Source organism: Periplaneta americana, chromosome 3, assembly GCF_040183065.1.
Source record: "Periplaneta americana isolate PAMFEO1 chromosome 3, P.americana_PAMFEO1_priV1, whole genome shotgun sequence".
NCBI lineage: Eukaryota > Metazoa > Arthropoda > Insecta > Blattodea > Blattidae > Periplaneta > Periplaneta americana.
The window spans coordinates 22,158,775-22,184,150 of NC_091119.1; the positions used below are offsets into that span (position 1 = coordinate 22,158,775).

Genomic DNA, 25,376 nt, shown 5'->3' on the forward strand with positions numbered 1-25,376 from the left:
AATTAGGCTACTCATTAATGAAGATCATGGCGGTAATGAAGGCAACAATAGTAATTATCTTATAGTTATGACACAGAATGATCCAGACTTACGTAACCTTTTAATTGGTAATGAAACCTGTTTTTATTCTGTGAGATTAGGTTAACAAACAGAATCACATATCGATGGCAAAGAAGTGATACCTCGTATCTACAAAAATGGTCATTTAGTTTAACTACATTATTAATATTATTATTATTATTATTATTAATTATTAATATTAATATTTGGAGAACCTACCATAAACAATAATGGAGAAAAAGTAAGAGATTTTGTATTATACAATGAAATGAAAATTATGAATTCATTTTACAACCATAAAGATATTCATATGTATACATGGTCAGCACGTGGCTCAAAATCTATCATAGATTATTTTATAGCAAATAGAAAATTATCCGAATTGGTTTTAGATGTCAAGGTCTTCAGAGGAAGTGACATTGGATCAGATCATTACCTTGTATTAGCAAAAGTGAGATATACACCAAGATGGCTACATTTAACAAAGATAAATTCCCCCAAAAAAGAATTAATGCGTTACAAAATTAGATTAATCCATGACGACAGTGTACGCTGGCTTTATCAAAAAAGACTTGAACAAAAAATGTTAGAAATACCTGAAGATGAAGACATTCACAAAGAATGGGAAAAATATTAAAACTCAAATATCACAGGCAGCCACGGAGAGCATCGGAAAATATAAGGCTTTCACATAAAAGAAAAAATTAAGATCATGGGATGATGAAATTAAGGAGATCATAAAAAATAAAAATATAGCTTATAGAAAATACCTTCAAACAAAATCCGTTAATGATGAAATAGATTATAAACATAAAAGGGCGATAGCTAACAGAGAAATTAGAAAACGACACAGGCAATCATGGAAAGAGTTTATATCTTTTTTAGAAACTGACATTTATAAAATGAAACCCAATACATATAAAATTTTAAAATACATGAACAGAGACATAAAGGAATCCGCCAAGATAAACCCTTGCCCCAAAATAGAAACATTCCTAGACTTTTACAAAAACTTATGGAACAATCCTACTTTTGATTCAAAATTCTGGGACACAAAAAACCCAGATGAACAATGCATTACCAAAGAAGAACTACAAGAAGCATTAAAGAAGACGAAAAATAGTAAATCACCTGGAGAAGATAACCTAAATTCAGAATTGTATAAATATGCAGGAGATCTATTTCAAGAAAGATTACTAAGATTTCTGAACAGAATATATCTGACTGCCACTTTACCGGAAGAATGGAAAAATAGTGTAATTATTCCCATATATAAAACAGGAGATAAACAGAATGTTGAGAACTATAGAGGGATTAGTATCCTCAACACATGTTATAAGATATTCAGTAGGATTTTAAATGAAAAATTAAAAAAAAACATGCTGAAACTTTCCTTCTGGAGTGTCAAAATGGCTTTAGAAAAGGAAGATCATGTGTAGATCCATTATTTAGTATGAAACTATTGTTAGAAAAAAGAAGAGAATTTAATTTAGAAACCCATATAGCTTTTATTGATTTTGTGAAAGCTTTTGATAAAGTCCGAAGAGACCTTTTATTCGACATATTACAAGAAAAAAATATTCCAAATTTGCTATTGCAAAATATAATAGAAATCTACACAGACAGCAAAATAAGTGTCAAAATAAATAACTGTATATCCGAAAGAAAATTAGTTAATAATGGAGTTCGACAAGGTTGTCCACTATCACCAACTTTATTTAATATTTATATAAATGAAATTATTTTAAAATGGAACCAAATCTACACATCAGGAATCAAAATAACCAGTGCTCTAACATTAAATACCTTACTCTATGCCGATGATCAAGTCATAATTTCCAATTCAGAGGATAATTTACAAAGACGATTGTATACATTAAATAAAATATTAGAAGATTTTGGGATGGAAATTTCAGCGCAAAAATCAAAAGTAATGGCATTTTTAGGACAAGACCCAGTCAGAAGTAAGATAATACACAATAACCAATGCCTCGAACAAGTGCAAAATTTCAATTATCTGGGTTGTGAAATATCTTATCAAAATGAAAAAGATGTGAACAAGAAAATTACCAAATTCACACAAATTCTAGGAATAATAAACAACGCATTAAAAGCTAAATTAGTACAAAAATCTACAAGAATAAAAATATATAATACACTAGCATTACCCACCCTTTTATACGGAAGCGAGATTTGGTCATTAAAGAAAAAAGACGTGAACAGAATCAAAGCAACGGAAATGAAATTTTTGAGGAGGACAGCAGGATATACTCTTTTAGACCGAGAAAGGAATGAAGAAATTTTAGAACAATTAGAAGTAGAGTCAGTAGAAGAAAAAATCAGCAGATACAAATTAAATTGGCTAGATCATGTAAGAAGAATGGAAAATTCAAGAATCCGAAAAAATTATGATGCAATATAAACCTAGAGGACATCGTCGACCAGGAAGACCTTTAAGAAGACTGCTAGATGGGGCCGAAACAGGTCTACAGAGGCCTAATTCGTGAAGGATGATGATGATGATGATGGTTAATATTATGTTCACAAATTTGGAAAATTAACTAATATTTTGTCCTCGAGTAGCCTAGAAGATTTTGCAAAGCAGAAACATATATACAGAATTATTCACGAGGAGTTACTGTTAGTTACGAAGCATATTCCTGAAGACAGTTTGAGCAAAAAAGCTATATAAACATGGGTCCTATTCTCAATAATTTGAGGGTTACACTAATTTAAAGTTGTTAAAAATACCTTTTAAGGGTAAAAGAATATTATAATTAGAGAATGAACTGTTCAAAAATATACTTTCTTTAATTAGCTAGTATTCTGAAGCTAAAAATGTATTGTGAATTCCATAGTTGCTTCGTACAGAATTTTTTTTTTTCAATTTTTAATTACAAAGTTACATTTTTCTTACGGATTTATCACAACAATTGTTACAAATCACGTCATTCTTGTGCTCTCTTTAAGACTGTAGATTATGATGCAATATTGAACTATAAATAATCAAGTTGCTAGCAGTCGAGGTATCATTTCTTAGACATCGATATAATAATAATAATAATAATAATAATAATAATAATAATAATAATAATAATAATAATAATGATTTATTTTAGCTGGCAGAGTTAAGGCCGTAAGGCCTTCTCTTCCACTCAACCAGCAAAAAGTGTATATACATATGCATGAACTTACAAAGAATTCAACAATTTGATTTAGATGAGAGTTACATGTATACAAGAGTTATTTACGAATTAAACAACAAAATACTATGAACTATTAATTAAACACTGAAATAAACTGTGTAGCAGAATTAAACTAAAATACATAGAATGTTAATATATTTCAAATGATATTAGATAATAGAAAGAGATTACTATGAGACAATTTTGAAAATGCAGCACAATCAGGATGATGTCTAAAGAAAAAAAGCAACAGTGTAGTCAGTAATATTTTAAATCAGTATGATTGGAGTGAAATGTTAATAAGGTTATCTTTTAAGCTGTTCTTAAAGGTGTTTGTTGTCTTGCAGCCCCTAATACTTTGTGACAAGGAATTCCATTGACGCGAGGTGGATATTGTAAAAGATGAGGAATAACAAGATGTTCTATGAAGAGGTATATTTAGCGTGCCACAGATAAGTGATCTGGTATTTACGTCGTGGTTAGAGTATAGATAAGAGAAACGAGACGAAAGGTAATTTGGTGTTGAGGTGTGCAGAATTCGAAAGAGTAAAGACAAAGAGTGTAAAGTTCTGCGTTCTTTAAGTCGGAGCCACGAGAGATTTGCGAAGGACGGTGATATGTGATCATATCGTCGGATGTTGCACACGTATCTGACGCACATATTCTGAGCTCGCTGTAACTTGACTAACAGTTCAGAACTTAGATCACTTAACAAAACGTCACAATAATCGAAGTGCGGCATTACTAGGGTTTGTACAAGGGTAAGTTTTAGTTGCTGGGGCAAGAAGTTTCTCAAGCGACTCAAAGAGTGAAAGGAGGAACAGATTTTTTATCGTTTCTTTAACTTGAAAATTCCAACTTAGATTATTATCAAAAAAGAAGCCAAGATTTTTTACGACAGATGAGTAAGGGATTAGCGTGTTGTTAAGGGTAACAACTGAAAGATTACTGTTATTAAGGGAGTTAACTAAACGCTTATGTCCAATAATTATGGCTTGAGTCTTACTTGGACTAAGTGCGAGTCCGACAGGGTGTCCCATTTATCTTGTGCACCTATTATAACTTTTTTATTTGGATAGGTATTGGAATTTTTGTTTTTGAGCGTTATGTTATAATGAGGGACATAACATGAGTATGGAGATTTGGCGCATGTAATTACATTACTGTACAAGATTGTACTGTACTGTCATCAATTTTCCAAATAGCACTACATACTTTAATCATGTTACATTGATTACACACATTAAGACGAGTTCAAAAATATATCACAATGTCACCTTCCTAATCAATAACAACAATTTAAATATTTCGAACCACATAAACTTTGATAAATAAGAAATTATGTGTCAATTCAGATTATCAATATTTTCACTGTGGATGAAAGTAAATCTCACAATTACTGATATAATAAATAAATACATAAACATCGAACATTTCAATTGCCAGTACTTTATCAATAAGATTTCAATTAATTTGCTCAATCTAGTAGTGATAATTGAAATATTTTTTCAAGCTGAGTGAAATTTGTTAATTAAATGGGTGGGAAATGTTTCGGTTCTAATATAATAGTATCTCGAGATCTCATTTTAGTGAAGTTTTTGTCAAAACAAGATTTTAGCTAAAGTAATGCTATCCAACGTTTGCTACACTTGATACTAATGGACATGTCTGATAAAGAGAAAGATAAGAGGTCTGAGATAACTCTGGGTTTCTCTCTGTCTGATGATTCTCATGGAGACAATCGGACGGTTTCATAGTCTGCTATAGTGTGTGAATTGAGTTGAGTGTCTACATGTAGCTGTAAGATACGTTGTTGAAATTTTAGTATGTAAAGAATAAAATGTTCATGGCATAGAGGAAGGATATTTTACGAGATAAATTGTCGGTGCTCGAATGTATTCTGAGTGATCTACAAGAAATACATTTCTTACAACAACGCAAAATATAATCGGAGGTAAGTGTAGATGTTATTTTCAAGATTCAGGTATACGTTTTGTTTAATTCTATATACTGTAATAACATTCACATAGATTTCAGTGTCCAGTATTATGGTACAAGAGCTAGATTTTTTAACTCCGTACAGAACTAGCGAACCTAGATTGAGTTCCAGGAGGGGAATTGGATTGTATCTCTTCATCTTTAATGAAATTCTATCATAAAAATAGAGTGAAATTTGTAGCTCAGCCACATGATCATAATACAAGACGAAATGAAATTCTTAAATTAGTTGAACCTAAATGTTTCACATCTGCTGCTTTACTACACAGTACAAATTATGGTCCACGTCTATATAATTCGATAATAAAATTTCATCCAGAATTGACTACTTTAAGCAATGAAATTGTCAGATCCAGAATAAAAAAAATTATATGACAGACTTCCCTGTATTATATTATGTACCATGTATTGTAATAGTAATATGCGTTACAAGAGCGGTATGTTGAAGTTTTCATGTTCGAGGAAAAGTTTGAAAAAGCGAAACGTAGTTGAGAATTGAAAGAAAACATACCGCTCGTGTATCGTACATTATTTTGTACGATCGTTTATTACATACCTGAAAGAGGAATTTCTAATTAGTTGCAATGAAATCTCCATCTTGGTTTCTGTTCAATGACGACAAATTTGCAAAACAAAAATATCTATCTTCAACATTGTTGCTTTAAAATGTTTTCTGTGTTTACTATACTCCAGCAGGCCGTGATATACGTCTGTCTTTTTTTCCCCCAGTCTATGATGAGTCTGGAATCTTGTTGATTTTTTCACGGCTTCCTTAATGTTACATGCATCACGAATGCAGTAACTTTAGTGGAGTTGTAGAGTTTACTTAATTTTTGCAAATGTTTAAAAACAATAATTAACTGTGCAATTTAGGTGAAATTGCAGTGGTAAGTTTCCAATTTATAATTATTACTATATTGAACGTCTCTAAAAATAATATGTTAAAAGCCTAAAGGAGTAAAATCAATATGTCACTTAAGCGGTAAGAAGAGGGAAATTGTTATGTGTGTTAGGTTGGGAATACTGAATGTGGAATTTTAGACTTTCCGCGGATTGGTTTTGTGCGGAAACCAAGCAAATATGCACGATCTCGCACAAAACAAGTTTATTTCTATCCTAAGTATATTTTTTCTATCTTATCTTGGTTACTATATCAACATGACCTGTACTAATTATACTACTAATAATAATTTAATATTAATCCACCAATCTCAACATCGTCTCTTTTTTAACTTAGTTATTACTAGTATTATTATTTACTAATTTTATTACCATCTTTATGTGACCTTTTTTCTTAAGTATTTTGTCTATAAAGTATGTAGGGGAGAGTCGGGTAGTATCGGACAGCGGGTAATATCGGACAGTGAGTTTCTTTCGTCTACCACACGATGATAGTACCTGATTGACATGGTTACGTTTCTGTGATGTCGCATAGAGAAACGTAACCATGTCATTCAGGTACTACCATATGGTGGTAGATGAAAGAAACGCACTCTCCCCTATATCTATGTAACGGAACTGTTCCCGAACACGAGCTTTGCTCTTTCGGGGTATTTCGGAGTATTTTAATGTAACGTTTTTATTTATATGTTATTATTAAACAAATAAATAAATAATCTACAATGAACGTATGTCTCTCGTGCTTTACTATAAAGCTGAGGCCTTGTGTCATGCTCACCACATGGCCAGAGAGCCTCACTACTTCTGCATGTCCAATGTTAGCTCACAGTACTTCACATGATGGTACAGCTGGTATGAGGCAACGGCTCTGATGGTTTAGATAATGATGACTATAAAATTATAATGATAATAATAATGATAAGAATAACGCTGATAACAATTGAAGAAGTGAACTCAGAAATCGTCTAAGTGCCATTTAAATCTTTCTTACGTAAACTATAATACTATCTATAATTATATTAAAAGTGAATTTATTTGTTTAGTTTTCGGAAGTTGCTGATGTTTTCATTTGTGCGGTTTTTTGTTGCCTTTAAGCTTGTTTTAAATCTAATCCTTGATAATTATTTTCTCTTGCTCATTTATAAAATAACCTTAGCCATTTTTCACATTTCTTTGCTGATTTGGATACATTGGGAGCAGAAAGGACATTTAGCCTGGAATTTGAGGTAAACAGAGGCTGGATATGCTTGCAGTACCATTATGTAAGGGATGAAAATAACATAATAAACATTTAGCACTTTCTGGTTTAGTAGAAAATTAGTTTCGTTTTTAGCATATCATATTTTTGGTAAAAACTAAAATTAGATAATTTTAATAAATTATTATTATTAGATCTATCTATCTATTATTATTATTATTATTATTATTATTATTATTATTATTACTTACAAATGGCTTTTAAGGAAGCCGAAGGTTCATTACCGCCCTCACATAAACCCGCCATCGGTGCCTATCCTGTGCAAGATTAATCCACTCTCTATCATCATATCCTATCTCCCTCAAATCCATTTTAATATTATCCTCCCATCTACGTCGCTGCCTCCCCAAAGGTCTTTTTCCCTCCGGCCTCCTAACTAACACTCTATATGCATTTCTGGATGCGCCCATACGTGCTACATGCCCTGCCCTTCTCTCTTATTATTATTATTATTATTATTATTATTATTATTATTATTATTATTATTATTATTATTATTGCGAATTATATTGAAAGGCTTTTATTTCAGAAAACAACATTTTTGAAATTTAAGTTCGTTAGATAAAGTGACATTAGGCAAACTTTTTCATTTTCCCTTCTCAATTCACTTTATTTAGCTTTCATTATTTTACATAATTATTATTGTTAACATGGTTATCCTATTTAGTCTTTTGTATCTTCTATTATTGAATGGATAATATTTTTATAATTTATTTCATGATGTAGGCCTATAAATGCGAATTTTGCTCTTCTCACATGTTTTCATTCTTCATTTATACTTCACAATTTTCCTTCATGGCTATACGGGAGAATTTACGAGTCAGTTATAATCTCATATTTTCAGGCAATTTTCTAGGAAAAGATCGAACAATTCTCATAAATGGAGCTAAAATCCATGACGGTGTTGTCTAATATTAAATTGTGAGAATACCGATAATAAAATTAATCACTTTATAAATGGCCAATGTCTCACAGCACAGTTATCATGAAGTGGTGGAGTTAGGATTAAGATAGTCTGTGATCTGAAAAAAAGTGAGCAATTATTTCAAATCACATTAAAGTGATGTTGCAAGTGAGGTAGGCTACATAAATTTATCATTATTTACGACACATCATTAATACCTAACACTAATTTATGGAATTTATACTTCTGTATTTTGAACATCTTAATCTTAGGAAAAAAAAAGATAACAATTAATAATTAATTTATTGAGATTTATCGTGCAATAAGTTCTAATTTCCAGTGTTCTATTCTCAAATTATTTTAATATAAAATTTAAATCGCGAAGAACTCTTCATGAAGACAGAAGTGAAAACTTTTCAATCTTTAATAATATATCAGATGATAGTGATAATGACAACAATGCTGAAAATGGTGGTACAGGTGATAAGTATTCTATTTTTCTCCTGGATATTAAATTACAGATAGGTACTATTTATAACCAAAGATGATTATAGGTTTACATTATGGCCCGATTTCTTCACCCTTTGTAAGAATGCGTCTAACATAACGTTACTTAACTGTAAGTTAAAAGTATAAAAATGCTGTTAAAAATATTGCGTTTCTTCAACTTTATATTTCATATTTTAACATAGGCCTACTGTTTGTTAACTCTGTTACGACCAGAGATTCTGAAGTTCAACCGTAACCTATAACCAAGTATAGGCTCTATTCTGTTTTCTGAACTCTTACAATAATTGAGATTCTCGCTTGTTTCCGTTGTTTGATTCAGAGAGGATAGAAGTCTTACTATTCTCTCAGGTTTGATTTCCGCTTTTTTCCGTCGTCTGTATCACAATAGCGTGGAGCGGCGTGTTGGTATTGCTGTTATGAAATGGAAAACACTGGAAAAAAAAGAAATCGTGGGACTAATTGCTCTCCGTTCGAGAGAAGCCTTCTGCTGGAAATAATTTCACAAGTATAAACCAATTATTGAGAACTAGCCGTACCCGTGCGCTCCGCTGCACCCGTTAGAAATAAATATAAAGTAATTACATAATTAAAATAGGACATTTGATCCAGGGAACATTCGTGTTTGATAGAAGGATAAATCGTTTAATATGTTACTTAATTTAAATTTCATCCAAATAATTAAAATGCGATCATTTTGGCCCAGAGACCACTCATTGGTGCAATGACAATTCCTTTAACATGTTTCTAATTTTTATTACATGCAACCATAGTTTAATGAACACTGACATCATTTAGATTTAATGTGTATACTTTATTTTACTTGTTATAGGTTTACATTGAATTATGGTAATAACTTAATTTTAACCCTTGTTTTCTACGTATTCAGTAAATGGCGTTTGGCCCACTATGGTTCTGAACCCTTCAAATAACTTAAATTATATTAGCCTATATAATACTAAATTACATATATTATATTATATTATATTATATTATATTATATTATATTATATTATATTACATTATATTATACCACAAGTTACTGTAATAACATTACAGCATTATGTCTATCTAGAGAAACTACACTTTCCAATGGTGAAATAATAATTAATTATACAATCGGTTAATTTAGCTTCCGATATTACTTCATACAAACACAGAAACATTCTCTGTAGGCTATCTTTCATAGCTTTCGATTGTTGCTGTCCAAGGCCCCTAATAGACGAAGTCATTTGTTTTTTATGTCATTATACGGCCTTAGATGTCGTTATTTTAATTTTAAAACTCATTTATCTCATTAAATATTAGTCATATCAAAATTTTTCAAGGAATAAAACTTATCGCAAATTATTTTTAAACAAACCTTTGTTATGTAACATTTTTCACAAAAATCAATAATAAGCGAGATATGTCGATTTATTTAATTCAGGCCCCCTTATAACCCCCCTTTTAAATAATGTATTTTGAATGCCATATAGCCTAAAACCTAAGTTACAACGAACTTAATTTATATTGCAATTTTCATCGAAATCCGTTCAGCCATTATCGCGTGAAAAGGTAATAAACATACAGACAGACAGACACACAGACAGACATACAAACAAAAATTAAAAAAAGCGATTTTCGGTTTCAGGTTGGTTAATTATATATGTTAGGACCAATTATTTTTGGAAAATCGAAAATTACCAGAAAAATTTCGGCTACAGATTTATTATTAATATAGATAAAGAAACAAACAAACGGATCTACGTTGAAAGTGAAAAGTGAGGCTTGGCAGAAAATAGCATATACCTTTGTATGAACTTCTGGTCTGTCAAATCACAGAAATCATCCGTTCTGTTTATGTATTCATGGATATCATTTTCTAACAATCAAGTTATAAAAGTTCAGCATCTAACGCACCAGCCATATTGAATACTTCTATGCTAACAGAGAGTTAAATGATTTAACTGCATGAAATTGGGCAGTTAAATTAACATAGGTTTTAACAGTCTGTTAGTACTAACAGTAGTTGAAGAAATGCTTCAACTGTTAAGTTTACAGTTAAAATGGAATAACACACTGTTATAATTTAACGAAGGTTGAAGAAACCGGGCCTGTGTCCCATAAGTTATAGTTGGGTTTCACAGAATTAAATTTTTTGAACGATTAGTGGTAGAAATGTAATATTTGTGACAGATAAATATAAAACTCTCAAAGCTTTTCGTGTGTAATTCTGAGGCACAGAAGGAAATAAAAGACGGTAACAATCGAACAAATGCAATAATTTTCGTTGTTACAATAATAATAATAATAATAATAATAATAATAATAATAATAATAATAATAATAATAATAATAGTAATAATAATTTATTTAACCTGGCAAAGTTAAGGCCATACGGCCTTCTCTAACACTCAAAAAACTGCGTTACAGAAACAATACAAATTTACAAAGTACCTACACACAAAACTGAATAAGATAATAATAATAAAATGTAAACAACAAGTAAGAAGAAATCAGACATAATATATAACATAGAGAAGGAAAGAAAAAAGCATAATAAAATGTGAACAGCAGGTCAAAAATAAATGAGGCCTACAAAGTATAAAAAAATAAGACAATTAGTGATAATAATAATAATAATAATAATAATAATAATAATAATAATAATAATAAATAAGAATAGTAATGATAATAATGATAATAATAATAATAAATAAATAATAAAATAATAATAACAGGCCTAATAGTAATGAGAATGGAGAAAGTTACACAACACAGAACTGCACGCATTGTATTCTTCACCTAACATAATTAGGAACTTAAAATCCAGACGTTTGAGATGGGCAGGGCATGTAGCACGTATGGGCGAATCCAGAAATGCATATAGAGTGTTAATTGGGAGACCGGAGGGAAAAAGACCTTTAGGGAGACCGAGACGTAGATGGGAGGATAATATTAAAATGGATTTGAGGGAGGTGGGGTGTGATGATAGAGACTGGATTAATCTTGCACAGGATAGGGACCGATGGCGGGCTTATGTGAGGGCGGCAATGAACCTTCGGGTTCCTTAAAAGCCATTTGTAAGTAAGTAAGTAATAATAATACTAATAGTAGTAATAAAATAGTGCAGTACAAAGCATACAATGAATACAATATTTTTAAGTATACACAGTAAGAAAAATTATGTTTATATATAGCTCAACTTATCACATTAGAGATATACCATTATCGGAAAATATGAAAACAAAAATATAAAATAAGTTAAATATCACTAGAACATAAAAAAAATGTGAATACGTGGAAACATGCAATACAACACTTGTCATAATAGTAAGTTAGTTTGGCAACTCGTCATAAGATAATTTTCTAACTTGGATTTGAAAGATTTCAATGTTCGGCAGCCCTTGACTTCAGGCGGCAGAGAGTTCCAGTGACGAGAGGTAGCAACAGTGAAAGATGAGGAATACAGATATGATGTGTGAAGTGGAATTTCTAGCGTGTTATCGCGTTGTGATCGAGTATTAATATTATGATAGCGAGAGAGAGTATGAAAACAAGCGAATAAATAATAGGGGGATGAAGTGTGCATAATTCGATATAGGAGAGAAAGTGTACAATTACTTATACAAGATGGATGTCGAACTCACACCCGAGCACAAACGTGCCTGCTGTCTGAACCACATCGGTGGCTGCGGTAGCATTTTTTCTCACAGTGAAATTCAGAAAATCTATCAAGGATTAAACAGCGAAATTGTTTGGTGAGCTACTGTCATTAAGTGACCAACGGAATCATGGCAGGATCTTGAAGTTTATGATAGAAATATAGTAAGGATGATGATGATGATAATAATAATAATAATAATAATAATAATAATAATATATTATTATATATTATTCTTATAATAATATATTAAGAACTAGACTTCGTTGAATTGCCACACGCAGCATACAATCAGGTTGCCGATGTACGGTAGTATAGAGGAGGTGAGCGACCTCCCGGTCTCGTAGTATAAGCAGTTCATGTTAAGAGTTGTGACCGGTCCAAATAGATAGAGCAGCTACAGCTAATGTATACCTATGTAAGCACTTGTTTTTTCATTACTGTGGTTGGAATAGTCAAAGCTTAACATTTGTCCAGTGCAGACAAGAATTCAATCAAACATACAGTAGTACAATGAGAATGTTGCTGTTCCAAACAACTGCCCCTGGAATATCCTTACCCCTGCAACCATTCTTGACCCTCGGAAAACGTGGTTGGGATGCTGTTAATTATTATGCAAAATATTACGGCAAAGTAATGAAGGTAATTGATGCATTGGATAGCACAGACAGTTCCGCTGTTGCAGCTGTAAAATCATTGCCTTCTGAACAGCTATTGGAAGATATTCTGTTCATTAATTCTAATTTTAAAATCGTGTCCAAAGACATCACCCTGTTAGAATCGTTTAATCTACAACTCTCAGAAGCGCTTAATATAGTGTATAAAATATCACAAACTGTTATCCAAAATAATAATTCACTAATTTCAGAAAAAATAAAATGCAAGTTGAGAAACATTATTGCTAAAAATTCTGCCTATTCACAACTTCGTATTATAAATGATGTACTATCAGGTCACGACAAAACTCTGAAGTTGGTGTACTGAAAAGTTCTTCAAATATGCACGTATTACATCGTGTGTTGTTGAACGTACATTTTCCCAATATAAAAAGTGACCATCGGAGGAGGTTCACTTTGCAGTCGCTCAAAATATGCGTAACTCTTCACTTCAATGTACATATTCAAGGATGATGTGAATATATTACATTACATTTTAAGAGTTAATATATCTCACTACAAAATAATTGTGTATTTACATGTTTAGACGTTTCCTACTTCAATGATCATCCATTATATTTCTTGAATGCAGGATACAGGTTTTATTGTAACCGCAGTATACTGCTCAGTGTTTACATCAGAGGCATACTCCATCCGTTGCACGTCCCCTTCTCACACCGTCTATACCGCGTGCGTAGTAAACCTTGCGATTCTCGTGACAATTCCACGAAGTCTATTAATGACACTGGGTAACAAATTTTGAGCAAATTTTTGTTTCTCCTGGTTTTTTGGTTTCATATCGATAAATCACACACGCTGAGTTCAGAAATATCAATATTTTCATTGCAGCATCAATAGTTCTTTGCGAAATTAACTGTATATGTTTAAGTAATATGCATATTTATTAAGCCTACCAGAAAGAATAACGATTAGGGTAAACACGGAAATTTTACTTGAAGCAAGTAAAGCGATAGGTTTGGAAGTATATCCCGAAAAGACAAAGTATATGATTATGTTTCGTGACGAGAATATTGTACGAAATGAAAATATAAAAATTGGAGATTTATCCTTCGAAGGGGTGGAAAAATTGAAATATCTTGGAGCAACAGTAACAAATATAAATGATACTCGGGAGGAAATTAAACGCAGAATAAATATGGGAAATGCGTGTTATTATTCGGTTGAGAAGCTCTTATCATCCAGTCTGCTGTCCAAAAATCTGAAAGTTAGAATTTATAAAACAGTTATATTATCTGTTCTTCTGTATGGTTGTGAAACTTGGACTCTCACTCTGAGAGAGGAACTTAGGTTAAGGGTGTTTGAGAATAAGGTGCTTAGGAAAATATTTGGGGCTAAGCGGGATGAAGCTACAGGAGAATGGAGAAAGTTACACAACACAGAACTGCACGCATTGTATTCTTCACCTAACATAATTAGGAACTTAAAATCCAGACGTTTGAGATGGGCAGGGCATGAAGCACGTATGGGCAAATCCAGAAATGCATATAGAGTGTTAGTTGGGAGACCGGAGGGAAAAAGACCTTTAGGGAGGCCGAGACGTAGATGGGAGGATAATATTAAAATGGATTTGAGGGAGGTGGGGTGTGATGAAAGAGACTGGATTAATCTTGCACAGGATAGGAACCGATGGCGGGCTTATGTGAGGGCGGCAATGAACCTTCGGGTTCTTAAAAGCCATTTGTAAGTAAGTAACCAGAAAGAATAATGACTATATAGTATAGTATTTACGATGGACAATATATATTTATACAATAACAGTCTTGAAATAAGTATGTCAGAAATGCAGATGTGATCGTGCTTTCCTTTTGTCTTGCTGATTACTGTCCCTAACCAAACCCCACACGTAGTCTCCCATCATGGCTGTATCCCGTTTTCCTTGATATCGTTATTCTATAGTTTGCATGTCTTGGTGGAATCGTTTTCCATGTCCTTCAGACACATCACCTAGATTCTGCATTAAGAAGTCCAAATGGGAGTGCAGGTAATGCAGCTTTGTTGACATTCTGCACCTAAGTTATAATATGTACGTAGCAAGTTCTCAATCTGCTCTCGGTAATTTGCACTCTTCTTTTGTGCGAGATCGTGCGTATTTGCTTGTTTTCCGCACAGAACCAATACGCGGTAAGTGTGAAATACCACATTCAGTATTCCCAACCTAACACAATAACAATTTCCCTCTTCTTAGCGCTTAAGCGCGACATTCATTTTACTGCTTTAGGCTTTTAACATATTATTTTTAGAGACGTTTAACATAGTAGTAATTATAAATTGGAAACTTACCACTGCAATTTCACCTAAATTGCAATGTTAATTATTGTTTTTAAATATTTGCAAAAATTAAGTAAAGTCTACTACTCCACGAAACTTATTGCATTCCTGATACAAGTAACATTAAGGAAGCCGTGAAAAAAAAATCAACGAGATTCCAGATGCCGATGTTATTACTGCAATATCTTATATAAATAATATTGTTAAAATATTAAAATGAAAAATAAATCATTACATAACCTTACCGTTTGTTTTAAGTTCGCATTTATGGACTGGGGGAAAAAAAGACAGACGTATATCACGACTTGCTGGAGTATAGTAAACACAGTAAACATTTTAAAGCAACAATGTTGAAGATAGATATTTTTGTTTTACAAATTTGCCGTCATTGAACAGAAACCAAGATGGAGATTTCATTGCAACTAATTAGAAATTCCTCTTTCAGGTATGTAATAAACGATCTTCGCACAAAATAATGTACGATACACGAGCGGTATGTTTTCTTTCAATTCTCGGAAATTAAAAAAGCTCAACTACGTTTCGCTTTTTCAATCTTTTCCTCGACCATGAAAACGTCAACATACCGCTCTTGTAACGTATATTACTATTCCCTCAGAATAAGAGATTCATGTAGGACATTCAGTTATCCTGGAACAAGTTTGTTACGTAAAGGCCACTCTCATTGGATATAGTGTTTTCCTGTTGCTCGATTGTCCCATAAACAGAGGAAGCATGGATACTTAGTGAATCCACCTTGGAGTCCTAGTAAAAAAGTATCATCTTGAAATCATCGCAAACATCCCACATATGGCGCTCGTACGCGATCCTTTCTAGTAGCTGTTTAACATTGCTGTATTCCTCCTTCAATAGAACAGAGTGACCAACTGGTAAAGTAGGATATAAGTTGCTGTTGTACAGTAACACAGCCTTCAAACTAGTACTGTATGGCCCAATTGTATAAAACTCCCTGACTAAAGATCAACTTTGATCGAAGATCGAAAAGTGAACCGAGTTCAGACACTTCTTCTATTGTATAAAACTTTTCTGCGATCAAATTACCTTGGTTCAAATGCAATCTAATTTCACGTGAAAAGGATTTGGCAACATCGCATAAACAGGTGAAATACGTGATGCGCGGACAGGTTTGTTCAGTGTTGCCAATCTAGCGACTTTAACTCTTTTTCAACAACAATTTCTTTTAACTTTTATATTGCTTAAATAGGGATTTAGTGACCTTTTTAGCACCCCATAGTGACAAAATTTAATCTTTCTTTGTTGATAATGAAAAATCTAGCACTTTACAACTACTTTTTGGCGACTTTCCGTATTAAACTCTGTTGGAGACACTGGTTTTTTGTGCAATGTAAATAATGGCGGACAATAAGAAGAAGGTCGACTGTTCTCCGAGTTGTTATGGTGTTTGATACTGCTAAACATAATAAAGCTTTATAAAACGACAATTTTCGTTTAGTAATACAGTTAATTGAAAATTTATAAATGTACCTATCATATCCATTAATAATTAATGGTTATTATAAACATATAATTATAGGTTATGTTATTTGATACTGCTGAACACGATAGAGCCTTATAAAATATAAGATTGTTTGTGTATTAAGGCAAGAAATTGAAAGAAATATATATAAATGTACCTATCATATCTATTAATATTAATAATAATGGATATTTTATTTGCACAATCTGTCACTCGTATATTTCAAACAGAAAAGAAATGACTGAACTTGGATCATCTAACTTAATCGGAGAAATTTCTTCAGTCAAAGTTGACTTTAGTTTGAGACAAATTAATCTCAGATTAGACTTTATACAACACAAAATTCCAAGTTCAGCTGAAACAAGGATCAATTTAACCTCTGATCTAAGATTAAATGGCTTATACAATCGGGCCTATGTGTGCTGCCTATGAAGAGATGCCATTCAATGGAATTGTGTGCTACTCCAGTTTCACCAAAGAGACCACTGATGTCACTACAGTAACAGAGATGACCATCATTACTATAATATTGTGCGAAAGTTTGATGCCGCTTCCTATATTTTGTGATCCTGCAGCTTTCGTCAAGCAAATTACATTCTTGTAGACCGGATGCTAGTAGCTCTCCTTTCGATTTTGGTAATTCAAGATCACGTACAAGGTCATCTAGTTCCTTCTTATTTCGAAAATGATGATTTTGGCTGGAACGGACACTGCCACTGTAGTTTGAGTCACTTTCGGGGACGGGTTTATGGCGATAACAAATTCGTTTGAGTCAAAGGCTGGTGGTTCAAGAACTGGTAAACCTTGACCACGCGGGATATGAGCAATAGAAGATGAGATATCCGGATATTGCAATCTCCCTCGTTGTTTTAAATTTTTCAAAGATGACATATCGACCATGCAAAAGTAGCAATTGTCATGGTGGTTGCTTGGTTCCCTCCAAACTCTGGGGAGAGCGAAAGGCATACATTTCCGAAATCCTCGCAGCCATTCTTCCAAAATTGTATTACAGGAACCACAGCACACACGTTGTGCCCATGAAATGTCTTGGTCTCGTATTGGTACTTCAAAGTAAGCATTATGAGCTGTATAATATTTGGTGCCAGATCTTGTGTTATGCTTCTTCTGCTTTGTACCGATGTAATATCCACAAACGTAACAGAAAGAGTCCGGCGAGTTCCTGCAATCACCTTTAGAAGTCATGCTTTAACATAGAGCAAACATAATTAATAATATCGTTATATTTCTGGAACCGTCATCATTTCAGAAGAAGCAATTACAGATTTGAAATTAGCGCAAGAAACTTAACCAGAAACAATTAAAATATCGAGAGAAACATTTTCGTTGTTACCCAGTGTAATAATAATATATTATTATATATTATTACTTTATTATTATTATTATTATTATTGTTATTATTATTATTATTATTATTATTATTATTATTATTATTAAATATTATAAGATTCTTCAACTCTCTCTTATTACTATTTAAAATCATCGACACCTCCACACCCTCTTACCTAGCATCTCGTTTTGTTTACCTTTCACTACCTCGAACCCGGAACATGTACCTTCTCTCTATTCCTCTGCACAGAACATCCTTCTACTCATCATCTTTCAGCATAGCCTATCTATTCCACGCCTCTGGAATTCTCTCCCTGACCACGTCAGAGACTGTCGGACAATATCAAAATTCAAATTTAAATTAAAAAATCACATTCTAGTTCGTGGAATTGTTTGTTGAACACCTGTCAGGTTGCGCAATTTCACCTTAACCCATGACATATAGTAAATATTGTAACTATGCTGTTGTAAAATTGAAAATTAATATGTAATGTATTTATTATTATTATTATTATTATTATTATTATTATTGCTACTACTACTACTATTATTATTATTATTATTATTATTATTATTATTATTATTATTGTCAGTTATCAATATCATCATTGCTATCTCTGTTTTCTTTCTTTTTGTTGTATTAGCTCGATGAGAGCTCTATAATGTACTTTTGACTCTGTTGACCCTCTATAGGGCTTTAACTTAATTTGTATCATTTTCATCAGTGTTTGTATTTCTTTTTTGTATTTATATGTGCTATCTGGTAGGATGGAAGAGAAGGCCTTATGGCCTTAATCCTATCAGATTAAATAAATTATTATTATTATTAAATAAAACTACAATTCATATTGTGTTTACAGTACATGTACATACACTGAAAAGGTATTTGTAATTACAACACGAATTTATAAATTCAATTTTGAAGTAGGCCTACAGTATATTGTGAAATGTTTACGATTATGATCGAATGGTTTATCTCAAAGTTGAGCGATAAATATGAAAGCGCTCCCGAGAACATAAAATCCCGACAAGATAAATGTGAGATTATTCATGAATAGGTACTTGTTGCTGTATCATTGGACCCGCACATCGCTGATATGGATTCACAACTACTTTTCACACTGATTTTCGAATACTGAAGTGTTCTTCCCTTCCCTACAAGTGCTTGTTCATTCTTATATTTTACTTTTCCACTGAACAAAGTACATATAAAGAGAAATAGATTACTTACTTACAAATGGCTTTTAAGGAACCCGAAGGTTCATTGCCGCCCTCACATAAGCCCGCCATCGGTCCCTATCCTGTGCAAGATTAATCCAGTCTCTATCATCATATCCCACCTCCCTCAAATCCATTTTAATATTATCCTCCCATCTACGTCTCGGCCTCCCCAAAGACCTTTTTCCCTGCGGTCTCCCAACTAACACTCTATATGCATTTCTGGATTCGCCCATACGTGCTACATGCCCTGCTCATCTCAAACGTCTGGATTTAATGTTCCTAATTATGTCAGGTGAAGAATACAATGCGTGCAGTTCTGTGTTGTGTAACTTTCTCCATTCTCCTGTAACTTCATCCCGCTTAGCCCCAAATATTTTCCTAAGCACCTTATTCTCAAACACCCTTAACCTATGTTCCTCTGTCAGAGTGAGAGTCCAAGTTTCACAACCATACAGAACAACCGGTAATATAACTGTTTTATAAATTCTCACTTTCAGATTTTTTGACAGCAGACTAGATGATAAAAGCTTCTCAACCGAATAATAACACGCATTTCCCATATTTATTCTGCGTTTAATTTCCTCCCGAGTGTAATTTATATTTGTTACTGTTGCTCCAAGATATTTGAATTTTTCCACTCCTTCGAAGGATAAATCTCCAATTTTTATATTTCCATTTCGTACAATATTCTGGTCACGAGACATAATCATATACTTTGTCTTTTCGGGATTTACTTCCAAACCGATCGTTTTACTTGCTTCAAGTAAAATTTCCGTGTTTTCCCTAATCGTTTGTGCATTTTCTCCTAACATATTCACGTCATCGCATAGACAAGAAGCTGATGTAACCCATTCAATTCCAAACCCTGCCTGTTATCCTGAACTTTCCTAATGGCATATTCCAAAGAGAAGTTAAAAAGTAAAGGTGATAGTGCATCTCCCTGCTTTAGCCCGCAGTGAATTGGAAAAGCATCAGATAGAAACTGACCTATACGGACTCTGCTGTATGTTTCACTGAGACACATTTTAATTAATCGAACTAGTTTCTTGGGAATACCAAATTCAATAAGAATACCATATAATACTTCCCTCTTAACCGAGTCATATGCCTTTTTGAAATCTATGAATAACTGATTACTGCTGAAAAATGGATTTCAAGATTTTCAGGGAATTAATAGACTCATGTCTGATACAGGGAAGAACTTTGTTGCTTCGATGCCTCTTATGCAAATCTATGAGTCGTATAAAATCGATCACCACTACCATCTACTAATCACTGGATAAACTAAGAGGAATAGCGAAAAATGATTTTTAGCTGTGGTTAGAGGTATGTACGCGTGTTTAATGTTAATATAGTCCATCTATGACAATATATTTTACGCGAATTTCCGCGAATTTTACGTTCTTTTGCGGAAGTCTTAATTTGCACGAAAACTAGTGTTTTTTTATTTTCTTTATTTTGAAAGCAAATTATATATCATTTTTTTGGAAATACTTAAGAAAACTTAAATGTTTTGGCTTTGCCTTATTTAGATATGTTAAGACTCACCGTCAATGACAGAAATTACTTTTGACTGTCAGTTAATACCTTGATTACCCCTTGGGAACATCGTTCTCGTCCTGTATTAATATAACATGTGTTGCTAATAGATCTATGCAAAAGATAGTAAATATCAATACCTTAAAAACAATATAGGGCCTATTTTCCATACTTTCACTCGGTAATGAGTTTTGGAATAATATTCTGGGGAAATTCCACAGATTATAACAGTATATTTCTATTACAAAAAAGAGTAAGTAGAATAATAGTAGGTGCCAAATCTAGGGAATCTTGAAGGACTATTTTCAAAAAACTACAAATAATGCCCATGGCTTGTCAGTATATCTTTTCATTAATAATCTTCCTCTTATATAATCGTGAAAACTTTGTAACTAATTCAACAGTTCATAGCATAAATACACGTCAAAAAATGACTTTCATACTACATCGGCAAGTCTATAGTGCTATAAAAAAGGAGTGCGTTATATGGCAGTAAAAATTTTTAATAGCCTCCCTATCGATATAAAAAATGAAACTCAAAACATAAGATTATTTAGGGTCAAATTAAAGAAGTACCTAATTTCTCACGCCTTCTATTCTGTAGGTGAATTCATGACATTCAATAACACTTCATGAAATTGATACTAAAACTTTGTGTTGTACTAGTAGACTATATTGTAAATCTCTTCTGTATATATTTCAATTAGACTGTGACTATAAATTAAGACTTTATAATAGTATTAAGTTTTTTGACTTGTTCCATATTCTAGCTGTGAAGCAATGTATGAATACCATGGAATGTTAATAAATACAATAGAATACAGTAAAAGAGAGATTTTAATGCAACTTCAGACAATGACTGTTTATAAAACAACTCCTCATATTCCAACACAAAAGAGGAAATTTAAAGGTCGCACTGCAGGCAAATGAATCTTTGCAAACTATTTTCATTCTACTTGCCAGGTTTAACAGTTAGTTTCCAAAGTGAAGTAATAGTGTTAAGATGGGAAAAAATAGAAATAAGTGCGTCTTCTCGCGTTGTGGAATACTGTAGAGATGGAGCTTATTTAAGTGATAGTGATATCGTTCTGTGCGAATTTTGTACGTTAGAATTGAATGGAAACATCACTATCCATGTGAAAAATATGTAAATAGTAAATCCCACGAAAAACGTGTGAAAGAATGCTCGAAATATACAAAGCCCTAAAGATACAACTAAGACTAAAGAACACCTAAAGATCTAAAAGAAAAACTAAAACCGACAAGATGAAATTAATTATGAATACTACAGAATAGTACATTATGCAACGACCCTATAATGGTAGTAATTAAGACGCGAGTATGTTTATGAAACGAGCGCAAGGGAGTTACATAATTTTCATACGAGCGTCTTAATTACCATTATAGGCAAGTTTCATACGACTTTTTATGCTCGACCATATTTCTAACTTCAAATTATTCATAAGTATTCATGTTATTCTTATCTGACTGGGGAGCGGAACTGACCTTGTGCAATATCTCGTAAATTGTGAGATGTGCGCAGACGCAAAAGTATTGATTTTTTCCTAGAAACAAATGTCATTGACCTTGAAATAATCTAGAGAGTAAAATAAAGATTAATCTTGATATAACCTTGAAATTGATTTAGACATTGAAAAACGAGATAACAAATTGAATTTATTTGAATATTATTTACAATTAACGCTAATTATTATAGTAACAGAACATAACCTTCTGCGACAGTATTGGATTTCCAGCCTCCGTGACGTTTCGCTAGTTGTCTTTCGATTGCATATCCGAGAATAATCGATACTTGCGCTTTCATATTCCTACAATGGTGTTTTCTGATTGGTGGAACATCTGAACTTTAATGAATAGGTATACTTTAATGAGGTCCGTTAAAGGGCTGCTACCAGATGTATAATTACTACATTTCGGCATGGTCGAGCATAAATGTTGTTAAAAGTAAACTATCAAAAATAACTACATTTATAATTGTTATAATAAACTGTAAGGTAAAGGTGCCTAATTCAGTGATACCCCTAATCCCGTGATAAAATTTCAATTGACTGCCATGGAGTTCTGGTCTCTGACTTTTATGTTTTTGAAATACCCAACAGATGCCAGGAGATGTCTTCTTTTCAATTCTATTGACTACCCGCCTTTTGAATAGAAGCAGTCGACTGCAGAAGCTTTTGTTCAGTGAAAGGTGGTTGACCAGTAAGTTTTTCTTTCTCTTGTGACCGCTCCTGAAGAAACATTTTATATTTGAAGTAAGAATTAATATAGCATTATAAGAATTATTTAGTACTGTAGATTATAGTATTTTAGTATTAGTATTTATTTATTTAACCTGGTAGAGCTAAGGCCGTCAGGCCTTCTCTGCCCCTCTACCAGGAGATTCCAACTACAATATCAACAATAAAATTACAATTAAGTTAGTATTAAATTTACAATTACAATTACAAATAATATTACAATTAGTATTAAATTTACAATTACAATAAAATCAAAGTACGAAAAGATTACCTGAATAATTAAAGCTAGATAATTTATCATAGAGAAACAAAGAATATTTTATATTTACTGAATTACAAATTAAATCTAGAATAACAAGATTGTATAGTGATGAAATTACTGAATATTGAAATATTTTGTGATAGATTAAAGAAACTATTTACAAGTAATCAATTACTGACCAAGAGCCTAGTAAGTTTTCGTTTGAATTCAATTTTATTTCGACAGTCCCTGATGCTAGCAGGTAGCGAATTCCAGAGTTTTGGCAGGGCTAGTATAGTCAGCTGAATCAATGTGTATGATTATTTAAGCATTATTAGACAATAAAAATGGTACAGGTGCTTTCCCATTTTCGGACTTATTTTCATATTTCTCCTTTCTGGCTCACTCGACCAGTGATGCCAACGCTAAATTGTGGTAATTAACGTCTATGAAAGAAAATAGTTCGTGGAAATAATAATAGAAATAACTTATAGAAAACATCAATTATAATTATAATAAAGTAATAGAGTATATATTCAACTTAATTACTGCTGTTGTTAGGAATATAAATAATGAGAAATAATTGTGTTATAATTAAATTTATTCAAATTTAATTTTGTATTGAATTTAACTTTCACTTTATTTTGTTGATAAAATATTAATATGTAATATGTATTCCTGTAGTTACACAAGTATTTTCTATGAAATTTGTTACTTAGGCCCTTTTTCTATGTTAAAATTTCTTGCTTAATCCATATTAAAACAATATACCATGACTTTAATATGTTTTTTCCAAATACACGTTTGTTTTCTGAGCAGTTAATGAGGATTATTTTAGTATCACGGAATTAGGATATCACTCACGGAATTAGGAACCAACTATCACGGAATTTGGATCCCTGTCACGGATTTAGGAGCCACTGTATAACAATGAAGAATAATATATTATATATCAAACTTGTGAAACTGTTGACACTGAATGTTGTAAAAACTGTAGCTAAAGGTCCAAATAACGTCATTTAGGTGTTATTTGAAAATTTGTATTACAATTTTGGCATAAATATATACTTTATTAAATATGTCACGGAATTAGGCAACCTTACCCTACATCGAATATTAAATATACGACCTGTATTTGTGCTGTGTAAAGTAGAACATCATTATAAGGCGGGATATCCAAAGCTTTTCCCAATCTTTCCCCATAAGGGACTTCAGACATTGACTACATTGAAAAGCTGTTGTCAAATAGACTGCTTACACTATGGTCTTTCTTAAAATATAGTTTTTATAATAGGGCCTATATGATTTTTATTTTTAATACAAACATTTTCCCTGTTATTTAATAATTCCTTCGATTCACATTGTTGTAATTGATCCACTCTTAGAATTACATATAACTAAACTTATCTTCATTTTTAATTTACTATTATTATTAAACTTATTATTATTATTTTATTATTATTATTATTATTATTATTATTATTATTATTATTATTATTATTATTCTTGTTTCTTGAGTGGTCTATGCAGTATCACCTGTTTAATTTGGCAGCTTATATATTTTACGCCCTGTATTTACCTAATGTCTGAAACGAAAGATCACATTGACATTCAAATTATGCTTATATCTTGTGAACGTTATTAATTAATAAGTATTGGTTAACCCTGAAGGATACAGATCTATGATACAGTAATGTTATCAAGATAACGTGTTCTGACATCCGCAATTGCGCCATACGAAATCTAATTAAGGAATAACATTTCCGTATATCCATCAGAGTTTCTTGTCATAATTATGAAATACTTTGACAGTCTGAAGTTGTTTGTACAGAGTGTTTTGACACAATTCATAAAACAAAGTAGCACATGAAA

At 32.2% G+C, this 25,376-nt stretch overlaps 1 protein-coding gene and 1 long non-coding RNA gene across 2 annotated transcripts in view; one reads left to right on the forward strand and one right to left on the reverse strand.

The window, feature by feature from the left end:
• Positions 1 to 25,376, reverse strand: part of LOC138695846 (uncharacterized) — a 379,837-nt gene that overhangs the window by 34,170 nt on the left and 320,291 nt on the right. The window lies entirely within an intron of this gene.
• LOC138695844 (E3 ubiquitin-protein ligase SIAH1B-like) overlaps positions 4,947 to 25,376 on the forward strand; it is a 44,021-nt gene continuing 23,591 nt past the window's right edge. The window contains exon 1 of the mRNA XM_069820124.1: positions 4,947 to 5,199. The gene's annotated coding sequence lies outside the window, so the exon portion shown is untranslated. The remainder of the gene's footprint in view (positions 5,200 to 25,376) is intronic.